The sequence below is a fragment of the Malurus melanocephalus genome, unplaced genomic scaffold (genome assembly GCF_030028575.1).
Source record: "Malurus melanocephalus ecotype Western Australia unplaced genomic scaffold, MMel_1.1 scaffold_4, whole genome shotgun sequence".
Taxonomy (NCBI): Eukaryota; Metazoa; Chordata; class Aves; order Passeriformes; family Maluridae; genus Malurus; species Malurus melanocephalus.
In genome coordinates, this window is record NW_026623236.1 from 7358886 (window position 1) to 7380414 (window position 21529).

At 41.3% G+C, this 21529-nt stretch overlaps 1 long non-coding RNA gene and 1 other non-coding gene across 2 annotated transcripts; both read right to left on the reverse strand.

Moving 5' to 3' along the window:
* Positions 1-14993: 14993 nt before the first annotated feature.
* Positions 14994-19246, reverse strand: LOC130575736 (uncharacterized). Its single transcript, XR_008965591.1, has 4 exons — positions 18686-19246; positions 18090-18239; positions 16557-16609; positions 14994-15968 (listed from the first exon to the last, which is right to left on the reverse strand). It is a non-coding gene; the product is annotated as an uncharacterized LOC130575736 (long non-coding RNA).
* Positions 16153-16223, reverse strand: LOC130575743 (small nucleolar RNA SNORD50). Its single transcript, XR_008965592.1, has one exon. It is a non-coding gene; the product is annotated as a small nucleolar RNA SNORD50 (small nucleolar RNA).
* Positions 19247-21529: the final 2283 nt, after the last annotated feature.

Consider the following 21529-nt stretch of genomic DNA (forward strand, 5'->3'; position numbering starts at 1 on the left):
CGCGCTCGCCCTCCCCTCCACCTCCCCCGACGCGCGCGCTCTCTGCCTTGCATGCGGAGCGGCGCGCGCCGCTGCCTCGCTCCGCTCCTCGCGCCCGGGCGAAGCGCTGCTGAGGGGAGGCGGCGGCGGGACCAGCCCCGTGCGCGGACGGCGCGCTCCCCGCAGCCTCCCGCCTGCACCTGTGCGGGCTCGGCGCCGGCGGAGTGGCCGTGGCCGGACCGGGATTGGGATTGGGCGAGCGGCCGTTCCCACGGCACGCAGGTGGCACAAAAGGGAGGGGGGGGTTGGAAGCGCGGCGGCCGCAGGCGGGGGGGCTGGGGGGAAGTCCCGGCCCGCGGCGGGGAGGGGACGGAGGAGACAAAGCCACGCAGACAAAGGGAGGGGAGAGCCACGCTTTGTGTGGCTGCCGGCCAGGCGAGCCCGGCAGCGCTCGGCGTTCCYGCACTGGAGACGGGAGGCGCCTCACCCCCGCCCAGAAGGGCGCCCCGCGCTCGCCACCGGCCCCTCGCACCGCCCGCCCCGCCACAAGCGCCGGGCGGAGGCAGAGTTTGTCCGAGGGGGACGGGAGTTTCCGTCAGGCGCTGCGCGGAGTGGCGGCGTCGGACGGGGCCCCGGGGCGGGGGTCGGCGCTGGCAGCAGCGGGGGCTGGGGTGCCGCGCAATTCCAGCGCCTGATTTCCGCAGCACGGCCCCAGGAACAGGGCCTTTGCCCCGCAGCCACGCTTGGGGCGCCCCCTCCTTGGYGATTTAACTTTCTCCTGATGGCCCCAGTGGAATGTGGGTCTGCCCGCACAGCGCTGTCAGAGGCGGGCTCTTTGCTAGAGCGATGCTTGTTGCACGCTTCAGAATTCCAGTTCCGAACACGTCGCGCTTGCACACCCCGCACGAGAAACTTGGAGAGGAACATACGGATTTCTGCCAGACCTGTGTGGCCAGATAAAGACAGCAAAACGGGGGCAGGAAGACACATACAGTATTACTCACTTCCCAGAGGCAGCTCAGCCACAAGTTGAGCAGCGCCTGCTGCCCTAAGCCCGGCCGAATACTTCCAGCATATCTGCAGTGCTTTAAAAACACTTGAACCCGTGCAGTGGAGCAAGCACAAGACAATTACATGGTTAGTTCACTGTCAACAAATGCTCACATGCTGGTGTTTAAGTATGTGAAACATACAACTGGTATTCGGCGATACAAGAAAAAGAATCTTAAAATATTCGATGCAATAAGACTTCATTAAAAGCTGGACCACTCCAGAGATGTGTCTGAAATAGACACAAATACAAGACAGTTGTACGCTACCAAATAATATAGCAAAGTTTTAATTAGCAAATTTGCTGAAAGGTAATTTTTACTCTTTTCCCCACCTTTAAAACTTAACTTTTTARTGCAAACCTGAGTGGTATTTTTAAACATATCTTTTATAAAAACAAAARTACTTTTCTCCCTTTGGAGGTTAATAAATCTCTCCAAGAACATAACTGCTAGCTGGGCAGTGAAAGTAATATTTTCTAAAACAGGTCTGGGGAGCATTTTTCCAAATTTCCAATTTTTCCAATTCTGGTGCATTTGCATGAAAACATGTTTTCAGGTATTTACAAAAGGTGTTTCAGTGTTATGTTTATAGTACAAGTGTGGTATAAAGTATTACCTAAGTTCCATAAATGCATTTGTTCTCTGAAACCAATGAAAATTGTGAAAAATCACAGAACCGTTACAGTTGAAAGGAACCTCTGGAGATTATCCAGTCCAACCCCMCTKCCAAGGCTGGGTCACCTAGAACAGGTTACACAGGAACATGTCYAGGTGGGTTTTGAATGTCTCCAGAGAGGGAGATCCACAACCTCCCTAGGCAGTCTGTTCCAGAGCTCTGCCACCCTCTATGTAAATAAATTCTTCCTCATGTTGAGGTAGAACTTTTTGTGTTTTATTACAATKCTCAGTCAGGGAGAAACTAACTACTGCTTTGAGGCCCATTTTTGGAGGAAAACTTTCATACACCTGACTTTTTTCACCATAAAACGGAAGTAAAACCAATAAAAAGACTAGGATAAATGCAGTGAACCGATTTGCACCCTTTCTTAAAATCACAAATGACCCAGAGTTGCAGTTATTTGATCCTTTGAAATTTTACATAAAATGCAGGAAGCAGAGTCTGACACGCAGTTCCCCCAAATATATCTCCATTATTAGCCCTAATACCAAAGTCAAAAGTGGCATGGCTAGGAAAACCCTGAGATTAGTAGAGCATGGTGCTAATGAGACCAAAGTCATGGGCCTGATGCCTGCATGGGCTATTCACTTAAGAGTTGGACTCAATGATCCYTGTAGTCTCTTCCAACTCAGACTATTCTGTAATTCTGTGAAAAGACCCATGAAATCAGTGGGGTTTCTTTTTTTTTTTTTCGTTTTAATCATGTAGAACATTGACTGAAAAAATATCCTTGACAAGAACATTTGCAGGCACTTAACCTTGTTACTTAGATTTATGTGAGGAGCTTCACTGCATATGCCTGGAAGTTTGACAGCTTCACACCATAATGAAAGTTGTGTTGATTCCTAAATTTTCCAGGTATATAAAATCCCTGTGTACTTCTGTTCCAGTTGTAATCTTTGCAGAACCACACTGAAGCCACAGTGGGACTTCTGAGCCTGCCAGCACACCCATAGTAAAGCCAGTGATTACAGCCAAAGTAACTACAGAATAGAATGAATAAAGCAGTGAAAAATAAATTTAATCTAACTGCAAGACTAGGGGACTAATTTTTGCTTTGGACATACCTGTATACAATTAACTAATCACACCCTAGACAAAGAACAAAAATCTAGGAAGCTCAACAGGAATTTTACCTTCAGTTTTTGATGATGCCTTGCCTTCCCAAAGTGTGTACTCATTGGAAATTTAAGCTAGTCTGTAGAAYTTGCTATACCTGAGCTGTGAAACACACCAGTTACAGCACCAGMGGAGTGGATCACTCTGGTCACACAGCAAATGTCATCACTCATAATAATGAAACAAGCCCCCTCTGCTGTGTCTGCCAAGCAGAATTCTGAAATGAATGAGCCACTCTTGGAATTTCTAAGCAATGTGTTTTTCAAGCCATTCCCAGCCCTTAGCCTCGTTGGTAAGGCTGCCAAGCCATGAATATATCTGTATATTGTAAAGATACTTCAGGAAAGGATTGCAGTCTACGTTTTATTTGATGTACAGCACAGCTGGTTAGTGACCTGTTTGCCCTGCATGATCCTTGGTAAAATAAACCGATTTTGGGGGAATACCTGTTAAATTAAGTTTGTTCAGTTTCTTAATTTTATCAGTCAAATTCTCAGTGTCTTAAAAGATAGGTTGCATTATAAGATGCAAAGCCTGTGTCTATTAAGAGAAAAATGCAAGTCAGAAATTAATGAAAAAGAGATGAATCACATATATGAAATTATTTCGGAAAAGTAGCTTGTCATATGACTATCTCAGTCTTTCTCAAATCTGCATGTTAGTCCTTCCATTCTATAAAAAGTAGCTTACAATCTAAACTTGTCACATGATTTCAGCCAAAGAAACTTTACTAACATAACTAATGGTAATATTTTCTTTTAACATTCTTTCCAGTTATATCATTTGTACATATTTGAACTTTTTCAAAACTAGGCCCTTCTTAAAATCAAGGTTAATCCCCCTTATATGYGAACTATTTCTAAAATTCTTACTTTTACCCTGCTAACTCTTCAAACATTCCACTTCTTCCAACTAAGTTMGGAAAACAAAAGGAGCAAAAAAAGCATTTGCAAGTCTAGTATCATTCACAGCGCCAGAGGCAATGGGCACAAACTGAAACACTGAACATCAGGAGACACTTTTTTCGCTATGAGAGTGAGCAAGCACTAGCATCAGTTGCCCAGGGAGATTATGTMGAGTCTCCATCCTCCAAGACATTAAAGCTGTCTGGACATGGACCTGAGTAAGTATCTGTAGGTGACCCTGCTGAAGTACACAGATAGATTCTGGCATACAGTTAATTGATCTTTACAAATCTGGYTCTATGAATTGATGCTTCTTTCTGRAGGCTTGTTTWTACTTACTTTCCCTCCTTCCCCCCAACTAAAACCCCAAAGTAACTAATTTTTTCACACATTTTTAATTCTTCTACTTCTGCAAGATGGAAGGGTAGTCTGATCCTGCAGACTTAAAAYGATGCATTTCAAGGCTTTTGAGGTTAAAGTCACCTGCGTTCTGCTAAATATTTGCCCAGATAGTTGAAGGCCGAGAACAAGCCTGGCAATGAGGAAGAATGAGGCTCTCCTAGGAATTCTTTTGGTRTYGAATTCTATGTATAGACTGAAGGTCTTAAATTCTTCTCCCTCTTTTGTTTTATATCTCTGCTATAGCAACACTGCCAGCAAAAGAAAGTATCACACTACTCATTTCTGTAAAGTATCTATGTTTTAAGTCCTCCTTTCCAATACCAATCACTGTTTTTTCCTCTTCCCAGTCAACATCACCCCCAAACACATAGATACATCCACCCCCAAACTAAATACTCCAGAGGTGACTTTCTAAGAAAGAGACACAAGAGAAGCAGCRGAAGGCAGTTTGGTTCACATTCCACTAATACCTTTAGTTTTTTCCTAACTTAAGTTAGAAGATTTTAACAGTTGTTTATCAGCTGAGRGTTCAGAGCAATCACTGTAGAATTCAATGTATTTGCAGTACCCYGTAGGCTAATGTGTAAGTATTGAAAGTGGCATGGAGGAGGAGAGCACTCTATTTTTGCAGGCTCAGAAGACCGTGAAGTCKCTTCCACGTGTATTTTGGAAATGCCAACTGAAAGCCATCCCAAACTGACTATTGTCACTCAGGAAATAGTACCAGCCTTGCATCAAAGAGCTACAAATGCCACATGCTTASTGGCAAAAATGCAGTGCTAAGTTATTAAGAATCTATACCTTCAGTACACACAAGAGACAAATGAGGAAACCTAATGCAGGCCTCCAAGTCAGAAGCGTCATGGGGAAAACTAGAGAATAATGGCTCACTCTTTCTTCTGGCAGATGAACTAGGAAACATTAAATCAAAAAGGCTGATATTCATTTAAAAAAGCGCTACTTTTACACACATGCAGCTATAGCTGGGGGATTCATTGGCACATAAAGCTGTAGGTATTTCCATAAACCCCCTAAATAACTGATTAATGCAAAAAACACCCATCTAAAATTGTTAAATGCAGAGACAGAGATAWCAACCCAATTTAAATTTTGCTACAGAAATTAATGGAGGAATTGCATAAAGTGGGGGAGCATACCAGAATGTATTGTTGTATCTATGCTTGCCCTATCGTATTTTTCCAGTATTTAGCCAGTACCCACGACTGGGAACTGAATATTGGTCTCAGCTCTTCAGACTAGCAATTCRAATACCTTGTCATTGCAGCAAGCAGAACATGGAGTCAATAATCTGTTCCTTTCTTCCCAAATCCTTTCCACTTCCTGGAAAAGTATACATKCAAATATTATCCAGATTCCCTCTAATCACATATTCCTCTTCCCACTATAAACCTATAAATTACAAGCTTCCTATACAAATATAGGAAGTTTATCAAGGGTGAGGAAASTACGGAAAAAGGCTTCCTAATCTGACAAAAAAAGAAATATGCTTTACTATTGCTGTAGGTGCAAGGGCAAGAGTTAGGACACAACTGCTGCCTTTTCCATTCCTGTTATCCTAAGCATCTGATGCTTTAAAGCTCTTAGATGAATGCTACYATTAGGTCAGTGCCTGGCAAAGCTCCATGGAAAGAGGAGACAAGATATTCAGCAAAGAAGTGACAGGAGAGTTACCATACATACTGCCCTATTTTCATCAAATTAGCATGGAAAGGTTGGAGAAAGAAGTTTCCTCCACATCTTAGTGCATTCTGCCTTATGAGAAGGACTCATGCAAGTGACCTGCAGAGAATACTCTTTATCAGCATCCATCTTCAGAACATCTCAGTCATCTCAGGACAGCAGTGCTGTCCTGTCCACTTGCGCAGTGCAAGGTAGCCAAGTGCTGAAGCTGCAACTCAGTGAATACAGCCACAAATGAAAGTGTCAATAGAGAACTCACTGCTGTATTTAGACCTTCCTTCACCCCAGACACTCATCCAGCCTGGYCCTTACATCCCTGTACTCTCTAGCAGCCATAAGAATTCCAGTACTTGGCACACTTGTAAAAGCCAGCTGAAGGAAAGAGACCCTTGGGATCTGCTTAACCCCTTGTAAGTTACTTACTGCGTTAAGCCCATCTCCAAAGGCAGACAGCATGTCACTGGGTCACAGAATATTMTTCTCCAGCTCTGGGCATCTTTCCCAGGAGAAGAGAGCACACCCCAGACACAATGGCCACAGCCACACAGCAGATGGGACAGGTCATGGGCTGTTCTCCAGCTGTAAGGCAAATATAGAGAGCATGGCTTACATTCCCACAGCAAAGCTCTCAYCCACCTTAACCTCTAAACCATGCCCAAATATTACACTGCTGCCCAGGCTTGAGCTGTCAGACTGCATTAACCCTTCATGGCATGGACAATCATTTGCCAGCAATTGGGCTCATGTCCCAGGCCTATTTAGTTGGCAARTAATGACACGGCTGATTACTCAGGAAAGTGCCTGATGCAGCAGTTGCAATACACAGCTTTCAGGTCAAGTATTCCAGGCTACTTAACATGTAGCCAAACAACCTAAAAATCCTTTCAAGCGTGGATGATCCCAAATAACCTTGTATCTTCAAGGTCCTTTTAAGAATAGAACAATCTTCCCCACAGATGTTTATGACCCTTGCCAGGTGCAGGGCAGAAGTGGCTACCAAAATGCAGCATTTCTGCAGRTCCCAAAGYGGACARTACAACATTTTGTATACAACGGKTTTTTTATTTTATTTTTTTAAAGATACCTGGAGAATGCTGCCCCAAGGGAATTCTCATTTACAGCCCAAACATCAGACTAGAGCACAGCAATGAAGAACCCTTACTGCATCAGTTCTTCAGGCTGTGATTGCTGCTTTTCAGTAATCTTCTTCTGGAAGATCTACTCTCTACTTTTACATGGTCCTTGAGTGATACTAGAATTAGATCTTAACCTAAAACAGAGCTTCAGCACACATGTRTAAGTTTTCCATTTCCAGCTTGTGCAGCATTAACCAGGAATCTCCTCTTTGTTTTGCACAGAGCAGAGCAGTGCAGGCAACATAACCTGTGCTCAAACCCAAACAAATTTGTAATTTAATATGGTACAAACTAATGCAGCTCTATTGTGCTGCTAGAAGCACAAGTTTAGTTCTTTAGAGAAGCAAAGTTTTACACAGCAAGTGGTAACTAGAAAAAATAAATTGCTATTCTGTGATCTGCAGGGGACAGATAAAGAATATTTTGCTTTTAATCTGCTTTTTTTTTTTTTCAATTACCTTTGATCCTCTGAAAACATAAAAGATTGTTTTTTTCTTTTTCAAAGTTTAGATCTTAAAAGTAGCAGAGAGTAAGAACGTTTACAGAGAAGTTTCATTTAAAAAACTTAAATCTATTTGGATCAATTAAAAACAATTTTTTTTTCTGAGTTTATGTCTACTTATGACCTGGCTGTCATAACTGTCATGATCTGTGAACTTGTTTATTGACACCACATTTAAATTAACCTAAACACTTCTAGTAGCTCTTGTGTTCTCCAACTGCAGTTATGTACCAATGGAGAGCAGTTTTTGGAGGCACATATTGAGCAGCCAGAGGGCTTAATGCAGCTGTGTGAGAATATGCATTTTTAATGCCAATACATCAATTCTTAGTTACAGCAGAATCAATAACAATATCTGAGCATGTCCATAAAAAATAGTTAAAATCACTGATGACAGTTAACTGCAGAAGTCTCTGAATTCTTTCATACCCTTCCAAGTCAGATACAAAATATATATAATATATAAAATATACAAATAATATACAAATATAATATACAAATAATATACAAATATATATATAATATACAAAAGTTTTTCGATTTTACTGCCACATCCACAGCAATAGTTTATGTGTCTCTCCCAAGAAAAATTACAAAATAATCCTTACCCAAGAGATCTTATGTACACTAATAGAGAAAGGTTTGTAACTTAGTGCCAAATTTTATTTTAATCCTTTTAAATATCTGTTAAAAGATTAGTCGTGGTTAGTAAATTGGATACATGAAAACAGTTAACAAATTTCAGATCAACAGTATTGATACAGACCTGCTGCAGCCAAAAGAGGTGGAGAGGAATGCGCAGAATATTTTTTCRTCTGAAAATATTCCAGACTCCTTCAGTCTCAGAACACAATGGAAAAAAAATAGAACTAGAATTTAAAAGGAAGGGCTATTAAGGTAGAAACTTTTGAAAATCTGTGCACAAAAACCCCAACCCAAACAAACAACACAAAAAAACCCCAAACATAAGACATTCCCAGCTTAGAAGTTCACCTGCTTTCTATAGCTCAGCCAGTGACACAGATGGGTTCTTCCACCCTCAGCCTGATGATAATAGTGCGGTGACACATTAGCTTTCCCTCTCAGCCTCTGACCCCTCAAATAATAATCAGATTTCTTAGCAAGCAGTGAGTCTATGCACCCCATTAAAGAGTAAGTTTATATTAAGATTGATTCCCAGCAAAAGGGGAGACTATCTCAGCCAACCACAAAAACCAAATACCTCATAACTTGCTGTTGCTTGGTCCAAGTATTTTCTATATTATTTATCTTAATCACCAAAGTTGAGCAGTAGGATTAGACTGTATATGAAATCAAGACAGCCCAGGAATTTTCTAAAACCTCATTATCATACTTCTTTTGGAAGCTTTAGCAGAAGCTCAGAATGTTTTGCTTCCAGGGCCAGATGCCAATTTTGCTGATAGTTCTTTTTGCTGCTGCTATAGAAAAAGCTGTCATTTTCACAGACGTTAATTTCTGCCTTTTTAATGAATTTGAGGTGCCTGTTTCCCAGCCMGACTTGAAAATAGTCAAGGAGAGGAGAGCAAGTTCAACAGAGCCTGTTTCTGCAGAATTGAGATATTTCTGAAAAAGAAAAATGGCTATGGCTTTTCAGAGAATACTGTACAAAGTACAGTYGAGTTTTAGCCCTGTTACAGTAATGGCAAGTAGGAAAGATTTTTATTTTAAAAAATAGTCACCTTCYACTTTTTTCTAACTCCAACTTTATAGCCTGAAACTTTCCAGCAGAGCTCACTATGAACAGAAGCAGAGAAAGAAGTATTTCCCTTCCACATCTAAAACAACCTGAAGGCCAGCTAGCTGTCATTGCTGATAGATCTGCAATTTACCTCCTAAGTGACTCTTATTTGCAGGCTCCGTCTCTGACTTCTGAAGAGCAAATCAGAATGTCAAATCACATCAATTACAGGACTTGGTCTTGTTTTTAAAACTGATCACGTATTTCAATTTCATTATTATATCTTTGAGTCCCAGAGATCTTTCTTTTTTTTCCCTTTACAGAAGTTTYGTATATTCTTACAGCTCTTCTGGGATTAATACTGAAAGCTTATATAGTAATGGTCTTATGGAATTTTGTGGTTTTGGCTTGGTTCTTGGGATGTTTAATACATAACTCTTCCAAGGAAAGCAATAYAGGAATAGTATAGAAGAGGAGGAGTACTATCTTTAAGAGACTGGGACAAAACTGTGTCCATAAAAGTTTTGGCCCAACCTTGGCCCAGAGTAAGAAAGTTCATGCTGGGAGATAGAGCAGATCATCTGTGGAAGTTTAAGCTTTCTATAAAAGATATAACTTCAGGGAAGACCAATATGCATTCTCCTTTTGTCATTTTAAATGCATTTTACTAATTGAGAATCAACCGTACTTCAAGATTACCTTGTGACACCTCAGTGAAAAAATCACAACTAGAAAACCCTGAGTAGCCCTTAAGAAAATATACAGCAGATAAGACCAAGAGACACTACTCCTGGAGGTGTTCTGTCTCATAATAACAGAATTCTTCTTTTTCTTCTCTTACAGGTAGGTGAGGATACAACAGTTTCATTATAGTGAACCATCCTCATCACTGTCAAGTTGAAGAAACCAAAACCCAAAGCTAAGTGGCTATTTTCTCTGAAAGTTAGTGCTGTTAGGCAATAGTCATCAGGAGGTCAATGGTCCTTACATCACAGGTCTCTCTAAATCTGTAGCTCTTAGCAAATCATATTTGTTCATGTTTGTAAGGTAAAAGCTTTGGGTTTACCCATATCCACCATGGCTCATAAAAGGACTATSGTTTCATAGAAAATACATCAAGCAATTGCTACAATTATTCAGTGTTATTTTTTCAATTATAAAACTRGAAACAACATAATACTTCCAGAAGAAAATACCCATACAATTTCCAGTCATCTTCTCATAGCATTTAAAAACACAGCAAAAAYATGGCAAAACACCTTACAGTCAACCCTGCCACAGGATCACCATATTAAGATCTCTTTAAATGGAAAAAGTTTCCAGCAGCCTTACAATCCCTATGTCAAATTAKGAGAAACTGTACCAAACAACTTTTCACTAGCAACAGAAATTAAGTTGAAGTACAYGTAAATTAACACGAGCCAATTCTGACAACTGTAAAAGTACTACTTCAGAAACATTTTCAAAAGCCCAGACACTCTTCCCTGCCATGCAGATTTTTTGAAAAACATTCTCAGCACTGTGATACCATTTAGTATAAATTACTATTTCAAGATGTTTTAGAGATAACTCCAGTTCCAGCCGTTAAACTTTTTATATTATGTGGTTTCTAATCTGTGAAACAGGAAGAGGGGAAGAAGCACTAATTCCCACAAACCAAACTTCTCTGTTTGCAGTAGCAAATAGGCAGTTGAATAAAATTTTCAGAATCAGAAACTACGCAATCCAACTACTTTAAGAAAATGCTTTTTCTAACATACACTGGGGAATGAATAATCATACCCTGAACTCTTTCAGTTATGATGTCAAAATTATGCTAAGAACTGCCACTCACCATGTTTCAACATTGTACTTTTCTGGTGGAACGCATGAAACAGAAGAAAGCAATTTTACTTATATTTTCTGCTGCAGAGACCTAGACAGAGCTGACACTCCATCCTGGTTTCAGCTGGGTGAGTTTGTTTTCTTAGTAGCTGGTAAAGTGCTGTGGTTTGGCTTCAGTGTGAGAATAGTGTGATAACACTTYAATGTTGGGCTAAGCACTACTTAGCAACAACCAAAAGTCAAGATYTTTCAGTGTCATGCTCTGCCAGTGAGGAGGGGCACAAGAAGCCATGAGGRAGCAAGGCCAGGCCAGCTGACACTAACTGGCTAAGGGGACATTCTATACTAGCATGTCATGCCCAGTATATAAAGTAGGGAAGCTGGGTAGGAGGTATGGACCATTGCTCAAGGTGGACATATCAGCAGGTGATGAACAATTGTATTGCGAATCATCAATTGCCTATCTTGGGGTTTCTCTTTGCTGTCTTCCTTTACAGTACAATTATTATGTTTAATTTCAGTTCTGGTCTTATTTCAACCCCTTGCTTTTACCTTTCTTCCTGTTCTCCTCTCCATGCTTCCAGGGCAGGTAKGATGTGGTACTTAGTTACTGACTGGGGTTAAACCTCGAGACAGACAAGAGTTTAAGTCTCCAATTTTTTTTTTTTTTTTTCAAAACTCTAGATCTGCAATACTCTTCACTCTGAAAGAAACCAATGTAAGCATAGGGTTTTTTTTTTTTTTTTTTTCAAAACTCTAGATCTGCAATACTCTTCACTCTGAAAGAAACCAATGTAAGCATAGGGCAAATCGTTTTCTATTTTGTAAAGCTACAATGAAGCACATAGATTTAACGATAGCTCTATATTCTTTAATAATCTTAAGATGATTTAAAAATACCTTTACTTTTCAATCAACTTACCACTAAAAGGCCTAAGCATTTGTCTTATTACAGTCGATCTCTTTCTACTTTCTTTCCATGTTAAAAAAAATTGAACTTCATTTTGGTACAGATATTAATCACTGTTCACCTTCAACTATAAAACTAGTACTATTGTTGCTGAGAGAGTGCTCCTTCAGTTATGGAGAACTCCAGTTTCAGGGGAAAATATAGTGTTTATTGGTCTGGTGAGAAGCCTGAAGTATAGCTCAAGGGGTAAGAGCACACATCAGCACTTCAAATATTTAAACAGCAAAGCTGGCCTAGCACCAGGGCCTTCACTGAACTTCACTTACCACTGTTCATTAACGAGAATTGAAAGTGACATTAATTTCAAAGGGGGGGAAAAAGAAAAAAAAAAGCTTTTTTCAGCCCCTCCAAATCCTACCCTCTCTACATTAACATACCCACTACTTYATCTATTTTACAGCCCACATATCAATCATGTTTCAAATTTTTTTTTAAATGGCCATAGGTCATAATTGCCAAGTAGTATTCAAGTGAAAATCTCAGGAAATTCCCAAGAAAACTGCTGGAAAGGCTCTCTATACTTCTCCTGTTCCTTATACTGGTCATCCTCAGACAGAATACTGAACGAGGCAGACTTTGTCCCACTCAATACAGCCATTCTTCTGAGCATCAAACACCACTTTGTCCTCTGTAGCCCGCAGGAAGTTTGAGACAATGGCAGAGAAGTACTGTCTTCATAGCCCTGATAGCTCAACTGGACTATCAACTAAAAAGCCACATAATGTTTGAAGGAAAACAGAATTCATCATTTTAATTGTACTTTTCCAGTTTATTTCCTCTGAGGGAAAGACAAGGGCAGACAAGCAAAAATGCTTGTAATACCGGTTGTAACACCAAAAAGGAGAGAACGCAAACCATCAGACATACATTTACATAGCATATAAAGCTTCCATATGTACTTCACTCATCTGAAGTGAATTTATCTGTTAAATTCATTCATACTCCAGATTTAACTCCAACTTTGTCCTCTGGGACAAAGGGAGGGGGTATGAAAGAAAGCTATTAAGCTTATGGCTGAACAATATTCAGTGTAAAGAATACCTTTCCTTTGGCAAAGTTGAACRTTTGTTCACTCTGCTGTGTCCATGATTGAATGTTCTATGTGATGCTTGCCTTTACCAAGGCATTTAATTTCAATGCTCATTTTTACTGGCAAAACTTTGTATTGCAAATTTATAGTTAAGAGCTTTGTATTGCAAATTTATAGTTAAGAGCTTTCCTGCACTAGATGGCAGAACCCCAGCAATGGCCCACAACAGAACTGCAGCCACAGCCACACACTATGGAGGATGGCAGCCTGACAGCACAGCTTACACTGAAATTCCTGTTCACTGGGATCTGATACTTCAAGCAGGTGYCACACCAGCACTGGCACTCACATAGCAGTGCTGTGGCAAGATAATCACTGCTAGCTGTTTCACTCACTTGCAAGTCTTTATTATAGATCACAGCCTTCCCCAGTAGGACAAGTTCTTCAGCAAGACAGAACTTCCCACCTTGACAAGGACCTCATTACTTCAATAGTCGCAAAGCATTTAAGCAGAACTGCTCTCAGATCTTCCTTGTGGTTGCAAGGTACTCTTGCCTATAAGCCCAACTCGTTTAATTACAAAGTCTCTGCTGTTCTTGCAGTTACTAGCACTGATATATATGGCAACATTCCAGAAGTTTGTCTAACCACCAATTTCTTGGACCACAGTCCAGCAGCCATGTGAAACTTCTATCTCACCACTAATGATGGCTAGTGCAAGATTACACTGGACTAAAGCACAAAAGCAGGAAAATGCTTTCATGCTGTTTACTGCACARTCTTAACACTTTAACAGTGTTTTCGTGAATCTGAAGTTTAATGAAACACAGTTGCTGAGAAATCTGTTGCCACGTGTTCCAACTGTGTCACACAGTGACTCTTCGTAACTCTGTATCTTACCTCAATTGCTTGCAATTATCACCAAAAAAAGGCACCAGAATTAAATCTACGAATGGCTGGAAAACAAATTAACCCCCTCCCACRAGACAGAAAAGCCAGTTTCTATCTTAAAATTAGATGCAAAAATGACCTTCCTACATAATTTTCACTCATAAACCATAATCCCTAAAATACATAATGGTTAAAACATTTGTTCAGTTTGGAAAATGTTAAGACTCCCTATACTAATGCATATTTTTCACTAGCTACCAATTTTCTGCAGCTCTAAAGTACAGGATCATTCCTAGAGAAAGTTCTGCAGCTCCATATTTAAAATGCCTTACTACCAGCCACATTTACATTTTTATATGTGGAGGCCAATTTTCTTCATGGTTAACCACCACACATTTAGACCTCCCACCACATATGCAGTGTCTTTGTTCCCTGGCACCCTTTATCTAATGCTGCTAATCCTATATCCTAAAGTCCCCAATGAATGTTTTAGAACATACAGAACAAGATCGTCATGGAGTACTTAGGGTACCTGAAGTGCTACCCACAATCCTGAAATTTTAGTATTCTATTTCTTTGCAAACATCACAAGATACTCACTTTCACCTGTGCATATATACATGGCACTCTCTAAAGGCTGTCACATTTCATATTAGCATTGGCTCAAAGGATAAATTCAAAACACATGCCACTCCTTAAACTCTATAATGAAGTCATATATAGACTCCTTTGAATCCCCAATGAAATACTTACCAAATACTGCTGCTCTGTCAACCTTTTCTCTGGTCGGATATACTTTTCACATTCAGAAGAGACAGACAACTTTTGGACTTACCATCCAAGCAGCTCCACTAGATGCTGTCAACAGCASCCTACTTTCTGCAGAACTGCAGTGGCAGATGATTGAGACTCGTCTTCCCTTCCCACTTCTTGAGTACAGTATCAAGTTTTTGTCCCGGAGTCACTCAAGCACAGCATGGAGCATCCTGTGCCCAGTACATGCTGCACCGGTCAGCACAACAAGGTCACATTACCTCCACAGCTTGAGAACTACAAGCAGGCAAGAACACTGTGGTGTGATACACACCTGATGTGCAACAGCCATGATTTCAACGTTCTCATCTTTATTCAAAAGTACATACARAACATGGCACATGGAAATACATACCATTCTCAGTAACATTTGTTAACAGAAATAAATCCTATTTTGTACTTCTTGATGCTGCTTTGACAGAAAAAGGTCTTTAAATTTTTAGTTATGCTATTCTCATGTTCCTGCWTTTATAGAGAATTCATGATAATTAGGGTTGACAGTCATACTTCAAGGCCAATTTCATCTYATGTACACCTTGAGTCATCTTTAAATTTACTTGGTGACCAATTTATCGTCCTATTATTTATTTGTCTGTGGAAGTGACAGTTCACTGAATACAGCAAATATGCTGCTACTGTGATACAGTACCCACACTTTTCAAGTGACTGTTCAAAGCCCAAGTTGCAATGCACRTAACTTTTCCCACTACCAACCTCTTTTCCCCACAGAGCAAGCCAGTGTATTTAGCAAAGGGCAATTCCACTGTTGTGGTACTGGCCTTCTGCCAAAGGGGCAGCCCAAGAAACTCCAACTCCTCACTCCATCACAGATCCAGCGATGCAAGCTATACACACTGTCTTTTTCTTTGCTTTCACCCTATCTTTACTGGACCTGCCTGTGAACTCCAGTCTTAAGTWATCACAGATCTTCAGTATCTGCGAGACTGTGTAGAAATCTAGTATTTTCAAAAGGCAAATAATCACAGGCTTTTTAATGTACTGACACCCAACACTTATTTCCCTAATATTACTGCTACACTTCTAGAGAGGACAGTTCAGTATTTTGGAAAGACCGTATTTCAAATATGCAAGACAGTAATTTTGGTCTACATGCTGTTTCTGAAAACAGTATCTACTGAACAAAATTGCAGGCTTTAAAAATCATGGCATTCCACTCCAAGCTACAATATCTCTTCAGGTGTTATACTTCCTTCTGGTTACATCATCCACATTTGTCAGACAGCTCTGACTGTTTGAAATTCATCCCTGGAAAAGGAGAAAAAAATTTAAGTAAAATGATTCATTCAAGGGAGAAATTTCAATTTGCAAGTAAGCACACAACTGTTTCCATAAAGATGTTGCTACTTAAAAAAAAAAAAAAAAAAAACCAAGCAAAAAAAGAAACCCAGTTTAATACTTTCCAGGAAGTTTACATCAAATATTTGGTCTCGTCTCAGATTCCGGATCCGTATTAAGTTTTTCAACAAGAAATTCAGGTTCGGGATAGGATCATCACAGATGAGACAAAAGCAGAAGAGAAACCAAAAATGTAGGAAACACTTTRTGGGGTTTCTGATTAATTTTTGCATTCCAATCTCTAATACTTTGTCCTATTTCAATAATAATGTACACTTATTTAAAAYCTTTCACATATGTTTGAAAGCTAACCAAGATTAGGTACAGTTATCAGCACACCCTGTGCCTTGGGAACAACGTTTTTAAAAGGCCATCCATGATTTACCTTATCAGTTGATCAATTAAGTACATTCATAACTAATGAAAAAAAGTGACCTGCAAGCACAGGTACTTTAGACCTAGAACAAGAAAATGCTTAGAAGCTTTTCAGTTACATACCTGAATAAGCCACAAACATTTGTTTCTCCATTTTCTGAGTAAGAAACATTTTCCTGTAAAAGAAATTTTTTTTAGTTCCGAGAAGTTTTCTTCCATCACTCAAAAAATACAACTTGCCATCTATTTAGCCTCTTGTACAGACCAAACTGCATTATTCAGTATGTGTTGCAGAATGAGAAGCAGTCATGTCACAGTAAGATTTGTTCTGCTTCTCTTGCCCAGCTATTGATCAACCTGCAGAAGAACTATGATAGGAGGGGGGAATTACACCTGATTATCAGGATTAAAAAATATTGTTTATAGGAATTCATACCCTCTATTCACAAGCAGCATTCAAGCATCTCTGCAAAGAGATGCAATGCACTGGTTAGTACCGCTAACAAAGTGTGCGACTTGCAACTTTTYTCTAGTTCAGCCACATGAGTCATGCCCTCTCCTACTTGCAGTAGTAGGAGTCTAAACAATACAAGGAGTAGTAGTGTCTAAACAATATGGCATTTCACAGGCAGCCCAGCAGCACAAGTAGTTTCACTCATACATTTGAACTTCACATACTGGGACTAAACATGTTGTTAAAAATTCAAGTGCTGGTAGCACAGTATTTAAAGCTACCTTTCTTGAATAAGGAGAGAAATAAAGTTATAGGTGTATAGTAACATAGGAAAATGAGAAGTTCTCACACTGTAGAATTTAACCTTCTGACTAAAGCCATCCTGTGGATATACTCAAGCACCAGTGCAATTAAATGAATATCACTGAAAAATATTAAATTCAGAAACTTAGGTGGGAATTAACTTCTTGGGAGAAMACACTGCTAATATTCTTGATGCACAGTAAGCATTCAAGAGCATTCTTTATACCTGCTTCAAGTATGTTATACCAGCATTTGTAAAGTAGGTTATCTCTAGAGCTGAAACAGCTTTACTTAGAATTCACTACAATTTACCATAAAATTCGACTTTTGACATTAACATGACTTTTGCTAAATGGTCACATATGAGTGGGCCCTAAATTAACTGTCCTARGAGGACCAAAATGCAAACATCATCACTAGCTTTTAAACACCAGCAACACTGATCGTAACCAGCTAGTACTTGTTATTTACCCACTTTAAGGCAGAATACCTCAAGTTAAACACATCCCCCTCCCTGCTCKTCAAAGTACATACTTGTGCCAACACAGACCTGAGGTGGGTTTAAATAACGAACCAACATTCACAGCCTGGTGCATGCTGGCACCTAACTTGAACACAGCGACAGCATTAAACCAACATCAACTGGGATGATTTATGACTGGAAGTTTAAGTGGTTTCATCTCAGCAGCCAGACCTGTACAAAGTTTCTCACAAATGCATCAAGTTTGGCAGTTTCAGCATGATTCACCGCTATTCACAAATATCAGTGACTGGGAACTGTAATGCCACTCAGACATTCATACATTCCACATAATAAGCTTGACATCTTTTATTAGCAATGTACTAAAAAGGGAATACACTACAATCAACAAAAAACTTGTTYAATCAATAAATACTACCTCTGTTGTATTTTCTCCTGCGAGGACATTTTTCTTCAGGACATTCCCATTCTAGAAACTGTTCATTCCACTCTAGGAATAAAGCTTTTAGGAAAATCCACTCGTGTGTACCAAGCGTTCTTCTACTTGTGATTGTCCTTCCATGAAGGCCTAAAATTAAACAAAAATGATCTTTTAAGCTAGAAAGCATCACTTGCTGTAGTCTAGCATAATCTCTCATGTTAGCRTGTCAGAAACATAATTACCAAGCACCAAAACCTGACATTCTCATATAACCATTTAAAATTCTTCCGGAATAGCCTACAACACCTGACAAGGTTAAACTTTGCAAGCAAAAGAAATCCAACTACAAAGTGACCTACAGGCTGACTTTAACGACAAACCCAAAAAATGTCAGTTATGAAAATGCAATGTAGTTTTCCCATTTTRTCCCACCCACTTAGTAGCCATACAAAGATGACAACTCTCTGGCACTTCCCATACTTTTGACAAAAATACAGAAATCAAATGATGAAACAGAAGTACTTATTGACTTAGTCAAAATCAGAAATGTAGTGTTACTTCTGGAGCAAGATTAAAAATTCCAGAGCTGTTACCTTTATGCACAATGTTCTCGACAGCACTGAAAATCTCTCCATCACACCTAAAAACAAATATGGACAGTCTTAAAACCTGAAACCAGTAGATTGGTATTACCAGGCCAGGGAGTCACACATATCATGAGGCAATAATCATAAACACAATCTCTACAAGCAGCATGTTAAGCACTAAATCACAAGCATTCGGAAAAGCAGCAAGAATTGCAATTTTAAGCAACATAGGAGTTGCAAGTTACACCCACTTGAAATCCTGTATTGAAAGCATTATAGAAATAACTGCAAGTACCCACTGTTAAACTGTTAAACCTCAGTCTAAAGCTTTCTTTAAATGAAAAATCATCATCTCAAGGTTTGTAAGAACTGCTTTAAGTTCGTTTAGAGAATTGTTTTAACCATATAGCAATTTTTAAAATCCACCAAGTGAAGCAGCTTAAGAAATGCATGACGAAGTATGTTTTGTCATATACATTACTCGAATGCGCTTATTTGAAGTGTATCCCTGTACTATAGATCAAATAAACTCATCAAGCCATGAAATGTAACTTATCACACATTTTGCTTCAGATCACAAATTTAAGATATGGAAACCCTAAATTTAAACTTCTACTTACTGCATGTAATAAATTTTACATTTATTGAGTATGATAAACTCAATCATCAGGGGTTACTAATGGTTTAGATTTCAAAAATTTTACTGTTCAGTAATCTAATGTGTGACTCGGACTACTAGACAGGCTAATTCAACACACAATAAATGCACCTGACAACTTCCTACAGAACCCAGCCATATTCTAATCCTTGCTTGCAGGGAAGAAACTGGAATTCTAGATATATTTTTAATGGTATTTCCCACCCTTTCAGAATACTAGTCTCAGTGACGTATTTCATAAAGGGGGCAAAAAGGCATGTTAAGGCCACATGAAGCTTCCAGAGGAGGTGCTGTGGGGTTTTTTGGGTGGTTAATTTTTGTAACAAGTCTCCCTTTGTTCTGCTGTGTCACTGTCTTAAAGAAAAAAAGGAAACATCATTAGTTAGAATGTTAATCTTATGATTTACAYTAAAAATCATCAAAATGTGCGTGTTTATTTCTTGGGACGCTAAGTGGATTTTACAGTTCTTTGATAGGTCTTCTGTTGTTGAGCAATGCCGATGGCTGAGCTCACCAAAATATGTACAGGTAACAYAAGCGTGTGCACCAATTCTCTGCCACATATACAAGGTGGCTCTGCGTTATTTAACATGTTACGCACGAACCCMGACGACTGAAGGCTGCCCCAGCCAAAGCCGAGAGCAGAGAGGGRCAGCACCCCTTCACCAGCGACGGGCGGGGATCAAAATGGCGCGGGCCCTCCAGCGCCACGCGGGCCACCACTGCCTACCAATCCCAGCATGCCCCGCGCCCTTGAATGCAGCTTCCGGCAGGGACCCTCCCGCAAGGCATGCTGGGGTATGTAGTTGGCATCTCCGTCCCCTCGCACCGCCACGGCTGCCAGCAGGGCGCTGTGCACGAGCGGCCGCGGCCACAGCTCGCTGCCTTACGCCTGGCCCCACCCGCGGCTCCAAGAGTGCGAGCTTCCCTCGCCAACTCCAGCCTCGAGCACTACCCGAGCGGCGCCCCGGCCGACCCTCCCGAGCGTTCAAGGACAAGGACGAATCCGSAGTGCCCCCCGCCCTCCCAGCGTCCCTGGGGCAGCGGCACACACCGCATCCCCCGCACCCTTACCCCACAGCAGCAYCGCCAGCACTCCGCAGGGAAAGAGGAGGCGTGGCGGCGCTCGCCAGCTTTATATCTACGCTGCGGGGTGGGAACGAGGCTGGCCCCGCCCCCTCCGCGCGGGGAGAGGCGGAGACCCCGTGCGGAGCAGGCGCAGTAGCGCGCTTGGCTCGCGGGGCGTGCGGAGGGGCGGGCGCGCAGGCGCTGAGGCGATGGCCGCCATGGCCGCGGGGTACGGGCACCGCCCCGGCCCCGCCCTGCCCGCGCTCCCACCTGCCCGGGGATGGTGCGTGCTTCGGCGGGAGGGGAGCAGCAGGRCCTGTCGGCCAGCTGTCGGTCATGGTGCTGTTTGTACCGTTTCCCTTATAGGTTTCCTGTGTAAAACGCAGAGTGGTCTTAGGTGAGTTTTTAAAGTGAGGGCAGGAACCGACTGGTGCAGCTCCTCCACCTCCCAAACTTWAAGAATATGATTCCCGAAGAATCATTAAGGTTGGAAAAGACCTCTGAGGTCATCGAGTCCAGCCTATGACTGAACACCACCACGCCAAATAGACCACGGCAGTAAGTGCCACGTCCAGTCTTAAACGGGATGGTGGCTCCACCATCTTCCAGAGGCAGCCCATTCCAATGTCTAATCACCGTTTCTGTGAAGAAATTCCTCCTAATGTCCAGCTTAAATCTCCCCTGATGCAGCTTATGACTGTGTCCCTTTGTCCTGTTGCTGGTTGTGTGGGTGAAGAGGCTGACTCCCATCTGTTACACCCACCTTTCAGCGAGCTGGAGAGAGTGAAAAGCTCACTTCTGATCTTCCTTTCCTCCTGGCTAAGCAACCCCAACTCTCTCAATTACTCACCACGGGACTTGTGCTCCAGACCCTTCACCAGTTCCATTGCCCTTCTCTGAATGCACTCCAGCACCTCAATGTCCTTCTTGTAGTGAGGGGCCCAGAACTGGACACAGAGCTCAAGGTGCAGCCTCACCAGTGCAGAGCACAGAGGGACAGTCCCTGYCCTGCTCCTGCTGGCCACACTATGGCTGATACAGACCAGGATGCCATTGGCCTTCTTGGCCACCTGGGCACACGCTGCCTCATGTTCAGACACCAACACCTCCAGGTCCTTTTCCAC